Genomic DNA, 15,174 nt, shown 5'->3' on the forward strand with positions numbered 1-15,174 from the left:
ACCACTTCCCCTCTGTTGTCTGAGATTACATCTCAGAAAGTATTACTTAAATATTAAAATAATGTCCAAGTGTTGTGATGTTACAATTTGTTATGTCTTTACCTCTTCATATTTGCCATAATATTAAGCTATTTAAAAAAATTCTTGTGTATTCTAGTCTTGGTAAATTCAGCTTTTATTTGTTAATTTTACACTACTTTTTGAAACTAGTGTTAATTTTACAATTTCAATTTGTATAACTCTGAAACATTTTTGTAGATAGAAGTGCTTCTGTTCAACTCCTGGACCCCCTTCACTGCTTATTTCTTCTTCACTTCACCAATTCGTAGTTGCTTTCCGTTTTGACTGGGCTTCTGCTGTTACTTTAGCTATGGCCTGCAAACAGGGGATTTTGCAGTTATCACCGCTGTTTATAGAATGCAGCTGTGCAGCAATTACAGTGGCATGCAAAAGTTTTGGCACCCTGGTCAAAATTTCTGTTACTGTGAATAGCTAACTGAGTAAAAGATCATCTGATTTCCAAAAGGCATAAAGTTAAAGGTGACACATTTCCTTAATATTTTAAGCAAGAAGACTTTTTATTTCCATCTTTTAGTTTCAGAATAGCAAAAAAGGAAAAGGGCCCAAAGCAAAGGTTTGAGCACCTTGCATGTCAGTACTTAGTAACACCCCCTTTGGCAAGTATCACAGCTTGTAAACACTTATTGTAGCCAGCTAAGAGTCTTTCAATTCTTGCTTGGGGGGTTTTCGCCCATTCTTCCTTGCAAAAGGCTTCTAGTTCTGTGAGGTTCTTAGGCCGTCTTGCATGCACTGCTCGTTTGAGGTCTATCCACAGATTCTCAGGGATAGGTTTAGGTCAGGGGACTGTGAGGGCCATGGCAAAACCTTCAGCTTCCGCCTCTTGAGGTAGTCCATTGTGGATTTTGAGGTGTGTTTAGGTTCATTATCCTGTTGTAGAAGCCATCCTCTTTTCATCTTCGGCTTTTTTACAGACAGCGTGATGTTTGCTTCCAGAATTTGCTGGTATTTAATTGAATTCATTCTGAATTAATTGAACCTTTTGAATAGAACTTTTTGGCCGCAATGAGCAAAGGGAGAAAAAAGGGTGCAGAATTTCATGAAAAGAACACCTCTCCATCTGTTAAGCATGGGGATGGATCGATCATGCTTTGGGCTTGTGTTGCAACCAGTGGCACAGGGAACATTTATTGGTAGAGGGAAGAATGAATTCAACTAAATACCAGCAAATTCTGGAAGCAAACAGCACACCATCTGTAAAATAAACTGAAGATGAAAAGAGGATGACTTCTACAACAGGATAATGATCCAAAACACACCTCAAAATCCACAATGGACTACCTCGAGGCGCAAGCTGAAGGTTTTGCCATGGCCCTCACAGTCCCCTGACCTAAACATCATTGAAAATTTGTGGATAGACCTCAAGAGAGCAGCGCATGCAAGACGGCCCAAGAATCTTACAGAATTAGAAGCCTTTTGCAAGGAAGAATGGGCAAAAATCCCCCAAGCAAGAATTGGAGGACCCTTAGTTGGCTACAAAAAGTGCTTACGAGCTGGGATACTGGCCAAAGGGGGTGTTACTAAGTACTTTTGCTTTGGGCCCTTTTTGTTTTTTGTTATTTTGAAACTGTAAAAGAGGGAAATAAAAGAATTTTCTTGCTTAAAATATTAAAGAAATGTGTCATATTTATCTTTATGCCTTTTGGAAATCAGATCATCTTTTACTCGCTTAGCTATTCACAATAACAGAAATTTTGGCTAGGGGTGCCAAACTTTTGCATGCCACTGTATATGCTTCATCTCCTCTGGAATCATGATAACACGGCAGAAATATTTAATTGACTTTAAGCTGTTTTCAGATAACTGGAAGTTATGAAAGAAGCAAACTACAAGTCATTATTTAGACTTTGTTTTCTCTTGTGCAATTTATTGGCTGATAGTGAGCTCCCACCACTTTCAGGTGGGCTTTATTACGTGGAGTGCTATTGAGTTCTTGTATTTGCTGCTTACATTGGGTAGAAAACACTTCGTTGGAAGCAAGTGGGAAGAAAACCAAGAGCCAGCAGTGCTCAAGGAAAATAGTTCTTGAATGTTTGTGATCAGGGGCTTTTCAGAGAATGAGTCAGTAGACTAGGAAGGCGGCAGTCATTGCTGAGTAAGAGAATGTTCACTGACAGAACATGTTGGGTTTAGCGTGATGATGCAGTCAGCCTAAACAATTTTGCGTGGAAAAAGTGAAGAGCTTGGTGGAGATGAGAGGTTAGTAACAGGTCAAATGTGAAATCAAGTGGAGGGAAGATATTAAGTTTCACTGATGGAGTACACTCCAAACAACTTTGTGTATCTACGCTGTGACCCACAACACAAATGGCCAACACCTAGACCTGGGCTGGATGTGTCTAAGCCTCCCTGCACCCAACATTCTCACCCACCATATAAAATGCCCATTTTTTAGCTCGCAACTCTTTCCAGGAATAAAGGGAAATTTGGAAATGAAATATTAATGAAGGCAGGTGACAGAGATGTTAGATTTTGTAAATAATTTCCTGCAATACCTCAATGGATGAATATTGTTTGTAACATTATTGAGCAATGGGATGAATTATAACTTAATTACAGGGTGACAGAGATCTTGATAACAGATTATTAGTTGAGATAAAAAGAGAGTTGTCAAATATCATTTATTCCTCTCTTCTGTTCGGGCAGTGTCAGAGCACTGGGTTTCCAGGGATCATTTCTGTAGGGTCGGGGTTTCTCAGCCAGTTTTATGGAGTGACATCAGAGAATTGTTACAGCCGAAGAGGAAGCCACACCAAGTCAGAGTAAGAGAAATCCAGTTGGTTTCATTCCCTTTCGATCTCCCCACTGTCCTGCTAATCCTTTCCTTTCAGATACGCATCCATTTTGAATGCAAGTATTAAATCTTCTTTCCTACCAATACATTCCAGACCCTAACCACTTACTGAGTAAAATGTTTTTCCTTCTATCACTTTTGGTTCTTTTTCAAATCACCTTAATTCCATGCACCCCCCACCCCAGTTCTCAACCCTTTTCTGAATGGGAATAACTTCTCCCTCTATATTCTGCCTCTGCCCTTCATGATGTTAATGCCTCTATCCCATCTCCCTTGCGACACCCTCTGTTCCAAGGAAACAACCTTGTCTATCTATTCAGCTAAAGTTCCTCATCTTTGAAATAATTTCCATAAGTATCTCAGCTTTCCTTCTGACATGTTTACAACTTTCCTCAGGTGTGACAACCAGAACAGGACACAACAGTTAGTTATGGCTGAATATGTACTTTAGAAGAGTTCCTCATGACTTCCCTGAATGTTTCCTCAATCTACTCTTGTCACTTCCAATTAATTATGTACACGTACAGCTGGATCTCTGTTTTTGTGCCTTCTTTAGAATAGTGCCCTGCAGTTCATAGAGCAGTTTCTCATTTCTCCTTCCAAAATATAATATTTTACACTTAGCACATTAAATTTCATCTGCCATCTATCTGCTCAAAATTCAGCAAAAGTATGGATTTTATACAGTACTTAAATTATTTCCCCATGGTCTAAGGCATAAGTGGGTAGAGGAGAAATTGACAACGTGGTCTGTTTCAAAGCAAAGTCTGTTGGTTTCAGCAACTTCACCTCATTGGCAAATTTACTTCTTGCCTATCATTTCCTGTTGCTGGGAAGATTGATCATTGACTATGTGATTATCAGGTTCTTGAACCAGAGGCGTTAACTTTACTCAACTTCACTCAGCCCATCGCTAAACTGTTCCCACAGTCTATTGCTTCAGTTTCAAGGGCTCTATAACTAATTTTCTTGATACTTACTGCATATTTTTATTAGTACTATTTTGTTTTTTTTCTCTCATTTTGTACTTGCACATTGGTTGTTGTCCATTGTATTAGGCACGGTCTTTCATTGATTCTACTGTGTTTTGTGTACTTACTGTGAATGCTTACAAGAAAATGTATCTCAGGGTTGTAAATGGTGACATATATGTACTTTGATGATAAACTTACTTTAAAATTTGAACTTGAACTCTCAAGAGTAAAAGCTCTTAATTTCTTCAACCAGTGATAACAGATGGTCATTACATGTTGTGGCCCAATTCATGGCGTATAACGGTCTGTACCTACATTAGAGTCTAAGCGAGTCTTGAGCTAGGTATTTCTGTGATTCATCCAAATGTGTTTCCCATCTCGGTGTAGTGGAGCCTTTGCACACATTGCAATCGCATCCAGATACATATGCTGAGAACAGGCTTTTAGTCTGAAAGACTAGACTCTTCAGTTTACTTCTCAACTAGTTAACTAAAAATGAATAAATATCTTTTGATATTTGACACCAGTCCTGATTGAAGGGTCTCAGCCGAAACAATGACTATACTTTTTTTCCATAGATGCTACTTGGCCTGCTGAGTTCCTCCAGCATTTTGTGTGTGTTGCTTGGATTTCCGGCATCTGCAGATTTTCTCTTGTCTGTGATTGAATATCTTTTGAATAATGTTTTTGCTTGTAATTGTTTTGATTTAGTTCATCATTAAAATGCTCAGCAGTTTAAAGTGCAGCTTGGGTCATAAGATAATCATTGTTTCTAAATTTTAGCACATTGTACTTTGGGTATTTTGGTAAGCTAAAGTGCTGGCCTGGTATTCTGCTTCTGTGAAAAGAGCATATCCTGACATCATCATCGGTGATCAGCCAAATGAGTGACTGTCATGGCAAACTTATTGACTAACAAAACTAAGTATGATTGGTTTGCTGAAACTTTGGTTGAGACGTTACTGAGGTCCCCTGCTTTTTTATGGCTGTGAGTTTGAAAATTGCTATCTTATCCCCTAGAATCGAATGTGATCATATTACCATGTCGAATTATGTAACTTCTGAAATACAGTGGGGTGTATTTGGTCCCAGTTCACCCTGTGTGTCAGTAATTTCTGCCTCAGTTATGTAGAGAACAGACATCCCACCCTGCAAAAACCCATTTCAGGGAGGTATCACCACCATTTCAGGAAGGTAGCACCCCCCCGCCCCACGGTTGACCTCCAAGAGTATATATAATACTCTGTTTAGTGATTTTGTCTAATTTGTAAACCAAGTTGGGTATATGCAGCAAATGTGACATTAAAATATGTACATATATTATACTATCATGTTTATTCTATTGCAACTTTAAGCAAGTCTACAGGGAGTTTGGCCTCATCACGTAGGACAGCAATAGCGTAGCTCCTTAGCAGCCAGCCAGCTAGTTTAAATAACGTTAGCTATGCTGTAACGACACCTGTTAAACTCACCTCAACATGTCTTTTACATTTTAACCCACCATGGGCAATAGAAAAGTCACTGTTGCAAACCGTGCAGCGAGCAACACTATCATTATTTTTGAGGTTGACTGTAAAGCCCGCCCACAGAGAAAACTGATAGGTCTACTTAGCAGGGGTCCCCAATATTTTCTGCACCGCAGACTGGTTTAATATTGACAATATTCTTGCGGACCGGCCGACGGGGGGGTGGGGGGAGGTGTTAATCATGACCGGAATATAGGTGATAAGTCAATAGCATCATAACATGTTAAGTAATGTTTGGATATTAAACACACAGCGCATATTTTCCTCGTATGAACATATAAAATCATTGCAACACACCAATATTGCTGAATCAGTGGGAGCCCTGAGCTTGTTTCCCTGCAACAAGACGGTCCTGTCGAGGGGTGATGGGAGACAGCAATGCTCGAAGGGGGTTCCTCATGTCCAGTCTATTCCGCAATTTAGTTTTCGTTGCATTCATTGCACAAAACTCCGCTTCGCAGCGATATGTGTTGGAAATGGAAGCAACGTTTTCAGTGCTTTCGTGGCTATCTCAGGATATTTAGCCTTGACTTTGATCCAGAATGCCGGCAGAGATGTTATGTCAAACATACTTTTCAGCCCGCCGTCATTTGCAAGCTCGAGGAGTTGATCTTCTTCCCGCGCTGACATGGATGACGCGTGCGTATTGACCTCGCGTGCGTTCAAGTTCAACAGTGGGCGTGACAGGGAATGAGGAAAGGTGCAAATGACTCATATCATTTAGCACCAAGGGAGACCAATCAGGATGCTCCCTCTCCCTCTCAAAAAAATCTATTTCCAGGATATTGTATATAATTTCCGGGCTTCAGGGAGCCACTACCGATATGCGGGAGACTCCCGGATCTTCCGGGAGAGGTGAGATGTCTGAGAGAATGCAGGGGTATTTAGAGAATTTCAGGGAATAGGAGCAAGTTGGAATAATGGCAATTAGGCTCTCCCGGGGTAAAAAAAACAAATCTTTGCAATCCAGTCAGCTGGGACCTCACTTGGTGAAATCCAGCACTAGATTTATCCATCTGGTAAACCTGGTCTCTGATCTCTTTCAACAGACTTAATGAGTGAGGCCCACAGCAGAGGACAGATCTCCACCACCAACACTTCTTGGTCTTAATTTTGGTCATCAGTAATCACCAATTCACTCCACTCTCACCACACCTTCTGATTTGCAGACTCAATCTTTCATACTGACCTAACCTTGGGTCCCATTTGGTCCAATGACCATTCAATGATACAGGTGTCCTCCGCTTTTCAAACATTCACTTTACGAAACCTCGCTGTTATGAAAGACCTACATTAGGTACCTGTTTTCGCTAACAGAAGGTGTTTTCACTGTTACGATAAAAGGCAGCGTGCGATAAAAGGCAGTGCATGAAAAGAGGTAGCGGCGCCCCAAGTAGCCAAGCTCCTCCCCTGGAACTGCATTCTAGCCAGCATTGCTGAGTGATAGTCATAGTCATACTTTATTGATCCTGGGAGAAATTGTTTTTTGTTACAGTTGCACCATAAATAATTAAATAGTAATAAAACCATAAATAATTAAATAGTAATATGTAAATTATGCCAGAAAATAAGTCCAGGACCAGCCTATTGGCTCAGGGTGTCTGACCCTCCAAGGGAGGAGTTGTAAAGTTTGATGGCCACAGGCAGGAATGACTTCCTATGACGCTCAGTGTTGCATCTCGGTGGAATGAGTCTCTGGCTGAATGTACTCCTGTGCCCAACCAGTACATTATGTAGTGGATGGGAGACATTGTCCAAGATGGCATGCAACGTGGACAGCATCCTCTTTACAGACACCACCGTGAGAGAGTCCAGTTCCATCCCCACAACATCACTGGCCTTATGAATGAGTTTGTTGATTCTCTTGGTGTCTGCTACCCTCAGCCTGCTGCCCCAGCACACAACAGCAAACATGATAGCACTGGCCACCACAGACTCGTAGAACATCCTCAGCATCGTCCGACAGATGTTAAAGGACCTCAGTCTCCTCAGGAAATAGAGACAGCTATGACCCTTCTTATAGACAGCCTCAGTGTTCTTTGACCAGTCCAGTTTATTGTCAATTCGTATCCCCAGGTATTTGTAATCCTCCACCATGTCCACACTGACCCCCTGGATGGAAACAGGGGTCACCGGTACCTTAGCTCTCCTCAGGTCTACCACCAGCTCCTTAGTCTTTATCACATTAAGCTGCAGATAATTCTGCTCACACCATGTGACAAAGTTTCCTACCGTAGCCCTGTACTCAACCTCATCTCCCTTGCCGATGCATCCAACTTTGGCAGAGTCATCAGAAAACTTCTGAAGATGACAGGACTTTGTGCAGTAGTTGAAGTCCAAGGTGTAAGTGGTGAAGAGAAAGGGAGACAAGACAGTCCCCTGTGGAGCCCCGGTGCTGCTGATCACTCTGTCGGACACACAGTGTTGCAAGCACATGTACTGTAGTCTACCAGTCAGGTAATCAAGAATCTATGACACCAGGAAAGCATCCACCTGCATCGGTGTCAGCTTCTCCCCCAGCAGAGCAGGGCGGATGGTGTTGAATGCACTGGAGAAGTCAAAAATAATGACCCTCACAGTGCTCGCTGGCTTGTCCAGGTGGGCGTAGACATGGTTCAGCAGGTAGATGATGGCATCCTCAACTTCTAGTCGGGGCTGGTAGGCAAATTGGAGGGGATCTAAATGTGGCCTAACCATAGGCCAGAGCAGTTCCAGAACAAGTCTCTCCAGGGTCTTCATGATGTGAGAGGTCAATGCCACCGGTCTGTAATTATTGAGGCCACTGGGGCGCGGCGTCTTCGGCACAGGGACGAGGCAGGACGTCATCCACAGCACAGGAACCCTCTGGAGCCTCAGGCTCGGGTTGGAGACATGGCGAAGTACTCCACATAGCTGAGGGGCACAGGCTTTGAGCACCCTGGTACTGACACCATCCAGTCCTGCAGCCTTGCTTGGGTTGAGATGTTTCAGCTGTCTTCTCACCTATTCAGCCGTGAAGCCCACCGTGGTAGTTTCGTGTGGGGAAGGGGTATAGTCATGAGAGCAGGGTGGGGGACAGTGAGGAGGGGTAGGAGGGGAAAGTGGAATATGTGTTGGTTGGGGGCCGACAACAGTGGCTCCTGTGGGGGATGGGCAGGGGTCACAATGTCAAATCTGTTAAAGAACAGGTTAAGTTCATTGGCCCTGTCCACACTGCCTTCGGCTCCTCTGTTGCTAGTTTGCCGGAACCCAGTGATGGTCCTCATCCCCCTCCAGACCCCTCTCATGTTGTTCTGCTGGAGTTTCCACTCAAGCTTCCTCCTATACCTGTCTTTAGCCTCCCTGATCCTGGTTTTCAGGTCCTTCTGTATTGCCCTCAGCTCCTCCCTATTTCCATCTCTAAATGCCCTCTTTTTAGTGTTCAGGATGTCCTTAATGTCCTTTGTTACCCATGGCTTGTGATTTGAATAACAAAAGACAGTTTTTGTTGGAACATTGCAGTCCACACAGAAGCTGATGTAATCAGTGATGCACTCTGTGAGCCCATCAATATCCTCTCCGTGTGGCTCACAGAGTGCCTGCCAGTCTGTCACCTCAAAACAACCCTGGAGTGCCTCATAAGCCTCCTCTGACCATTTCCTCACTGTTCTCGAGGTTGCAGGTTTACTCTTCACCAGAGGCACGTAGCAGGGTTTTGGATGCACCAGGTTGTGATCTGACCTTTCCAATGGGGGTAGGGGAGAGGAGCTGTATGCATCCTTAACGTTAGCATACATCAAATCCAGAGTCCTCTCCCCTCTGGTTGTACAGATCACATACAGCGTGAAGTTGGGCAGTATTCTAGCCATGGTAACATGGTTGAAGTCACCCGAGATGGTAATGAGGGCAGTCGGGTGCTGGGTTTGCAATCTGGCTGTGACGGTGTAAATGATGTTACACGCCAACGTCGGGTTGGCAGAGGGAGGGATGTACACAACAACCACAAATGCATGTGAGATTTCCCTTGGCAAATAATATGGCCGGAGTCCAACAGCAAAAAGTTCAATATCCGGGCTACAAACACGTTCCTTGATCGTAATATGACCAGGATTGCACCATCTGTTGTTTACCAGAACAGCAAGCCCCCCCTCCTTTACGCTTACCGCTCTCAGTGCAATTCCGGTCAGCCCGAATGGTCTGGAAGCCCTGTATGGAAACGTTTTGATCGGGTATGTCCTCGTGCAGCCACGTCCATTTTATTACCCAGCGATCTCACATTGCCCATAATGAGAGAGGGGAGACACGGCTTATAACTTCTCTTCTCCATAAGCCTCTGTTGTCTCGACCCGGTCCTCTTCCCTCGCCTTTTTGATCCCCCTCTGCATCCTCTGTGTGTTTTCCTCCAGATTTCAGATGGGGTGTCTGCCGCTCTGTTTGCTAAACCGGCCGGCATAAGCACAATCAGCTGGTCCCTGGAATAAACAATGCGACCATACTGCTGCCCCGCTAATGAGACGTGTCCGAATGTAACTATTTCCAGCGCTAAAAACCCAAATAAAACACTCTCCACCAGCATGTTAGAGAGGGTGCAGCTTCAACGTGTTACCGTGAAAAAAAATACAACAAATAACCTAAGTTAAAAAAAGTTTAAAAAGTAAGAAAAGTAAGAAAACTTTTCTTAAAATGTTAAACACATGCCTGTGAGCATCAGTGCTTTATCTCGATTTATTTTGAGCATCCATTTGCAAGATGAGTTCTAAGGTATCGGAAAATCCTAAAAGAGCTCGTAAGGTGTTACACTTAGCGTAAAACTAGACATAATTATGTGTTTCGATCGTGGTGAACGAAGTAAGGACAAAGTGAGTTTGGCTTGTGGAAGTTGACGAAGATGATGTTGAAGAGGTTTTGGCATCCCATAACCAAGAACTGATAGATGAAGAGCGGATGCAATTGGAAGAGGAAAGGATAACAACCGAAACCGAACGCAGTAGCGAACGGACTGAAAGTGAAGTCGTCCAGGAACTGAACGTGAAGCAACTGTGTGAGATTTTTGCTGCAATGATTGCAGAAAAGTATGACTTTAATTTTGAAAGGGTACGTAGTTTTAGGGCATATTTGCAAGATGGTTTGAGTGCTTACAAAGAACTGTATGATAGAAAAATGCGCGAGGCTAAGCAGTCAAGCATACTGTCGTTTTTCAAGCCTTCCACATCAGCCACAGCAGACGTCAAACCTCGACCTTCGACATCGAGGCAGACAGGCATAGAAGAAGATGACCTGCCTGCCCTGATGGAAACAGATGACGATGAGATGACACCCCGGTGTCCCACCACCCCAACCTCTGAGCTGCGGACTGATACATTGCCGTGAGGAATGCAATGGTGGCCGGGATGCAGCCAGCACATATCTAAGAAAAAAGCCGAAATAAACAAGCTAATTAATTAGGTGCCGCCTGGCACGTAAATGTCGGCCCAGATCAGAGGCGATTTCAGCTTTTTTCTTAAAGCTGTGCTGGGTGTGTCCTGGCTACCGCTGCACCACTGCATTCTCCGCGGATCAGTATCGGTTCGCTACCCGGAGGTTGGGGGCCACTGCACCACCCCGATCTCCGACGACTCAGCCTAACACACCATCATCAGTGTGCTCGATGTCTTCCCGATTCCGGTAAGTGATACTACACTGTATGTACATTATTTCTACTTTATATAGGCTGTGTATTTTTATGTGTTATTTGGTATGATTTGGTAGCTTCATAGCTTAGAGGTTACTGGAGAGAGTGTTTCTGCTGAGAGCGCTTTCGTGAGATTTTCGCTACGGTGGACACTGCGGCAATGATTGTAGAAAAGTATTTCTACTTTATATAGGCAATGTGTTTATCATATCATTCCTGCTTTTACTATATGTTACTGTTATTTTAGGTTTTATGTGTTATTTGGCATGATTTGGTAGGTTATTTTTTGGGTCTGCGAACGCTCACAAACTTTTCCCATATAAATAAATGATAATTGCTTCTTCACTTTACGACATTCCGGCTTACAAACCATTTCATAAGAACGTTCTACCTTCAGATGGCGGGGGAAACCTGTATCTGAACTTTTGGGTCTTAGGGATTGTTATGTTTTATAACTCCAAAACATAAAAACTAATTGAAAGGAAAACACGAAGCTGGGAATAATTTGTGTATGTTCTTAGTTTTACTTTTAGCAAGACACTCACGTACGATGCTGTGTGATGACATATGCCATTTACATACTTTTATATATAACCCGTAATTAATTATTTAAATGAACAAGAATCTTAATCAAACAATATATTTCCTGTCATTGTCAGACATGATAATGAAGTATTTTCCAAAATCGTTACATTTCACTTTTATCAAATTTGAATTTTAAAGCAATATTGAACCAGATGGATGAAGTTCGAATTTCGTACCAGTGATTTCGCCATTTTTAATTACGAAAAGCAGTTCATCCTATGAAAATCATAAAAACCTGTAAGTTCTAGAAATTTTAAATAAAAACAGAAAATGCTGGAAAAGATCTGGAAGATAGGCAGCATCTGTGTAAAGGGAAGCAGTTAGCAGTTTAACAGAAGTCACAGAATCGTACAATATAGAAGCAGACCCTTCAGGTATGACATGTATACATTAATCCTAAATTAATCTCTCAAACTCCCGATGGATTCTCCCACTCACACACGTACCTGGAGCAATTTATAGTTGTCAATTAACCTTCCAACCTACATGCCTTTGGGATGTGGGGTGAAGCCAGAGAACCCAAAGGAAACCCACATGGTCACAGGGAGATTATGCAAGATGCATCTGGACAGAACCCCAGTCTCTGGCTCTGACACAGCAGTTCTGCTAACTGCTATTGCTGCCTAGAAACTCCCTGACCTGCAAAATGATTCATGTGCTTTACCATTTAAGTTCTTGATACTATATATATATGTGTGTGTATATATATATACATATATATATATATATATATATATATATATAAAATCTACCTCTGGAAGAAAAACAGCATCTTTTTCATTAATAGAAATACTAAGGCATTTCATCTGATGAAAAGATGAGAAAATATCTTCCTTGATTTGCTATTTCTTGTAGGTTTCATGGAATGATTGAAATGTTGAAGTATGCTATTACTTTAAACTAATCAATGCAAATTTTCAGATAAATGAAATAATGTTGACTTACTATGTTTTATCGTCAATTACACAAAATTTGTAATGTAGGAGTTGGTTTTCTGGTGTTTATATAATATTTTATTGAATATTCTTGGATTACTATGATGTCTATTATAAAATCGGATGCAGAAGTATACATGTACCCAGCTTAATTAGGTACATTTTTGTACTTGCCTCTAACTGTGTAATTTTCTGTTTCCCATATTTTGCCTCAAATGAATTGTGTCAACTTTTTCCTACTCAACAGTGGAAAGCCTGAAACCATACTTTTGATCTGCATTATAAGTCTTGATTTTTTTTCCCCAGCCATCGATTCCATATACATCACTACTACAGGCTGTGTCTTGCCATTTGCTTTTGCGATATCCTGTTTATTCTAGAGCAATCAGAGCTCTCAATTTTAAATCCTTTACAATAGCAAGAATACATTAACAATATTGATTAGCTCATCCACTTTCCTGTCCCTAACTTCTGAAGACATTATCCAAATCTTTCTCTGTTTCAGAGGTGATGGGCTAGAAATTTGTTCACACACGTCCAAAAGCTAAGTGTGTTATTTTTGAAAATCTAATTAACTAGGACAGAGTGATTTGTATTCATATTTCATGATGAGTTAGCGCCTTAGGGTAATTCATCTCTCTGTGTTTTATTTTTGACAGGATTTTCATTCTTGCACTTCATAAATAATGACAACAGTAGAGTAACGTGCCATCTTTGAAAGTTATGAAAATATTAATCTTGTGGTTCTAATTCTGTTTTATTTATTCACAGCATAAAGAGCTTGCATAAATTGTTGAGCTTCTTGGGAGCACTTTCCCGAATCCTCTCCTGTAATTGCAGTATCCGTTTGTTCAAAAGCAATCCTCCCCTGCAGCTGGAAAAAATGTTGAACCGTGATTTGTCCTTTTGAGTGTTAAATACACAGCTGAAAATTGATGTGCAATATGCTAAGCACTTTCTGAACTTACAACATACTTATAGGAGGGACTGTGCTGGAAATGAAAATGTTGAGCTCCTCATGGCCAGAGACTGGGGAAACCTAACAATGACCACTATAGTACTTCACCACTAAAGCTCTTACTTTTTAAGTACTTTTCATAAACAGGGTCAAATTAACACAAAATATATTAATGCCAAAATAATGGCATGGAACAATTTCTTTACCTGCTTCTCCAATAACCTCCTGAAAAGTCCCTTCCCTTCACTATTCACTATATTCAAATGCTACTGCATGGGGAACTGTCTTCATGTCACAACTTTCTGCTCTCCAGTTTCAGTTTTCTGTCTCTCTCCCTACCCCTGCATTCTTTGTGCACAACTCACTACGGCCACCCTTGATGCTCCGTATGTATACTTTAGGAAACTGCTAACATTCTTACCATAAAATAGCCCACATAATACACATCTTGGGCTATTTTTGCATAATTTTTGTTTGCTTTTATCATGCTTTTTTCATTTACCATATCTCCTCTGAACATTCATGCCATAAGGGTTTGTTTGGGATACAGTTTTTCTCTGCAATGTTAACATCGCTATGCAAAGATTCAAATGAATTGAATCTTAGAATCTTTAATGACAACCCTTCAAAGGAAAATTAGTCAAAGCCATGTCTTAAATTGGTGCTCCAGTAGATTAGTTTGGAGACAAGCTTGTTCCTCTTGAAGTTGATGGTTCTCCATTAGGCAGATTGAACTCTAGCTTCTCATTAAATGTAGAACTGGGTATCTGGGTATAAGCTCATACTTTTTTTTTTGCCTCTTTCCTCACTAATTAACCAGTTTGTTGATCACCAGAGATTATCATGTACAGGTTTCCCCCACCATCCAAAGGTAGAGCGTTCCTGTGAGACGGTTCATAAGCCAGAATGTCGTAAAGCAATTACCATTTATTTATATGGGAAAATTTTGTGAGCATCCGCAGACCCAAAAATAACCTACCAAATCATGCCAAATAACACTTAAAACCTAAAATAAGAGTAACATACAGTAAAAGCAGGAATGATATGATAAATACACAACCTATGTAAAGCAGAAATACTTTTCCACAATCATTGCCGGCACTGTTCTCCGTACTGAAAATCTCACGCAAGCGCTGTTGGCAAAAACACTCTCTCCAGTAACCTTTAAGTTACAAAGCTGCCAAATCATACCAAGTAATACATAAAAATACACAGCCGATATAAACTAGAAATAATTTATGTACAGTGGAGTATCACTTACGGGAATCAGGAAGACAGCGAGCACACTGATGGTGTGTTGGGCTGAGTCGTCGGTGTTTGGGTGGTGCAGTGGCCCCCACCCTCGGGCAGCGACCGATACATTGCCGCGAAGCATGCAGGGGTACAGCGGTAGCCGGGAGGCACACAGCACATCTTTAAGAAAAAAGCTGAAATAAACAAGTTAATTAATTAGGTGCCACCTGGCACGTAAATGTCGGTCCAGATCGGAGGCGACGCAACCAACAATCGTCTCTGATCTGGGCCGACAATTACGTGCCGGGCGGCACCTAATTAATTAGCATGTTGATTTCGGCTTTTTTCTTAAAGATGTGCTGGATGCCTCCTGGCTACCGCTTCATTTTCCGCGAATCGGTATCTGTCCGCGGCTTGGAGGTTGGGGTGGTGGGACACTGGGGTGTTGACTGTTTCCATTAG

At 41.8% G+C, this 15,174-nt stretch overlaps 1 protein-coding gene across 12 annotated transcripts in view; it reads left to right on the forward strand.

The window, feature by feature from the left end:
• Nucleotides 1–15,174, forward strand: part of LOC134345363 (SPRY domain-containing SOCS box protein 1-like) — a 368,280-nt gene that overhangs the window by 73,070 nt on the left and 280,036 nt on the right. The window contains exon 1 of one of the 12 annotated variants that reach the window (XM_063045899.1): nt 2,792–2,840. The exons of the other annotated variants lie outside the window; for them this stretch is intronic. The gene's annotated coding sequence lies outside the window, so the exon portion shown is untranslated. Of the gene's footprint in view, nt 1–2,791; nt 2,841–15,174 lie in introns of those variants that run through there. 12 annotated transcript variants of the gene reach the window in all.

This window comes from Mobula hypostoma, chromosome 4 (genome assembly GCF_963921235.1).
Source record: "Mobula hypostoma chromosome 4, sMobHyp1.1, whole genome shotgun sequence".
Lineage (NCBI taxonomy): Eukaryota > Metazoa > Chordata > Chondrichthyes > Myliobatiformes > Myliobatidae > Mobula > Mobula hypostoma.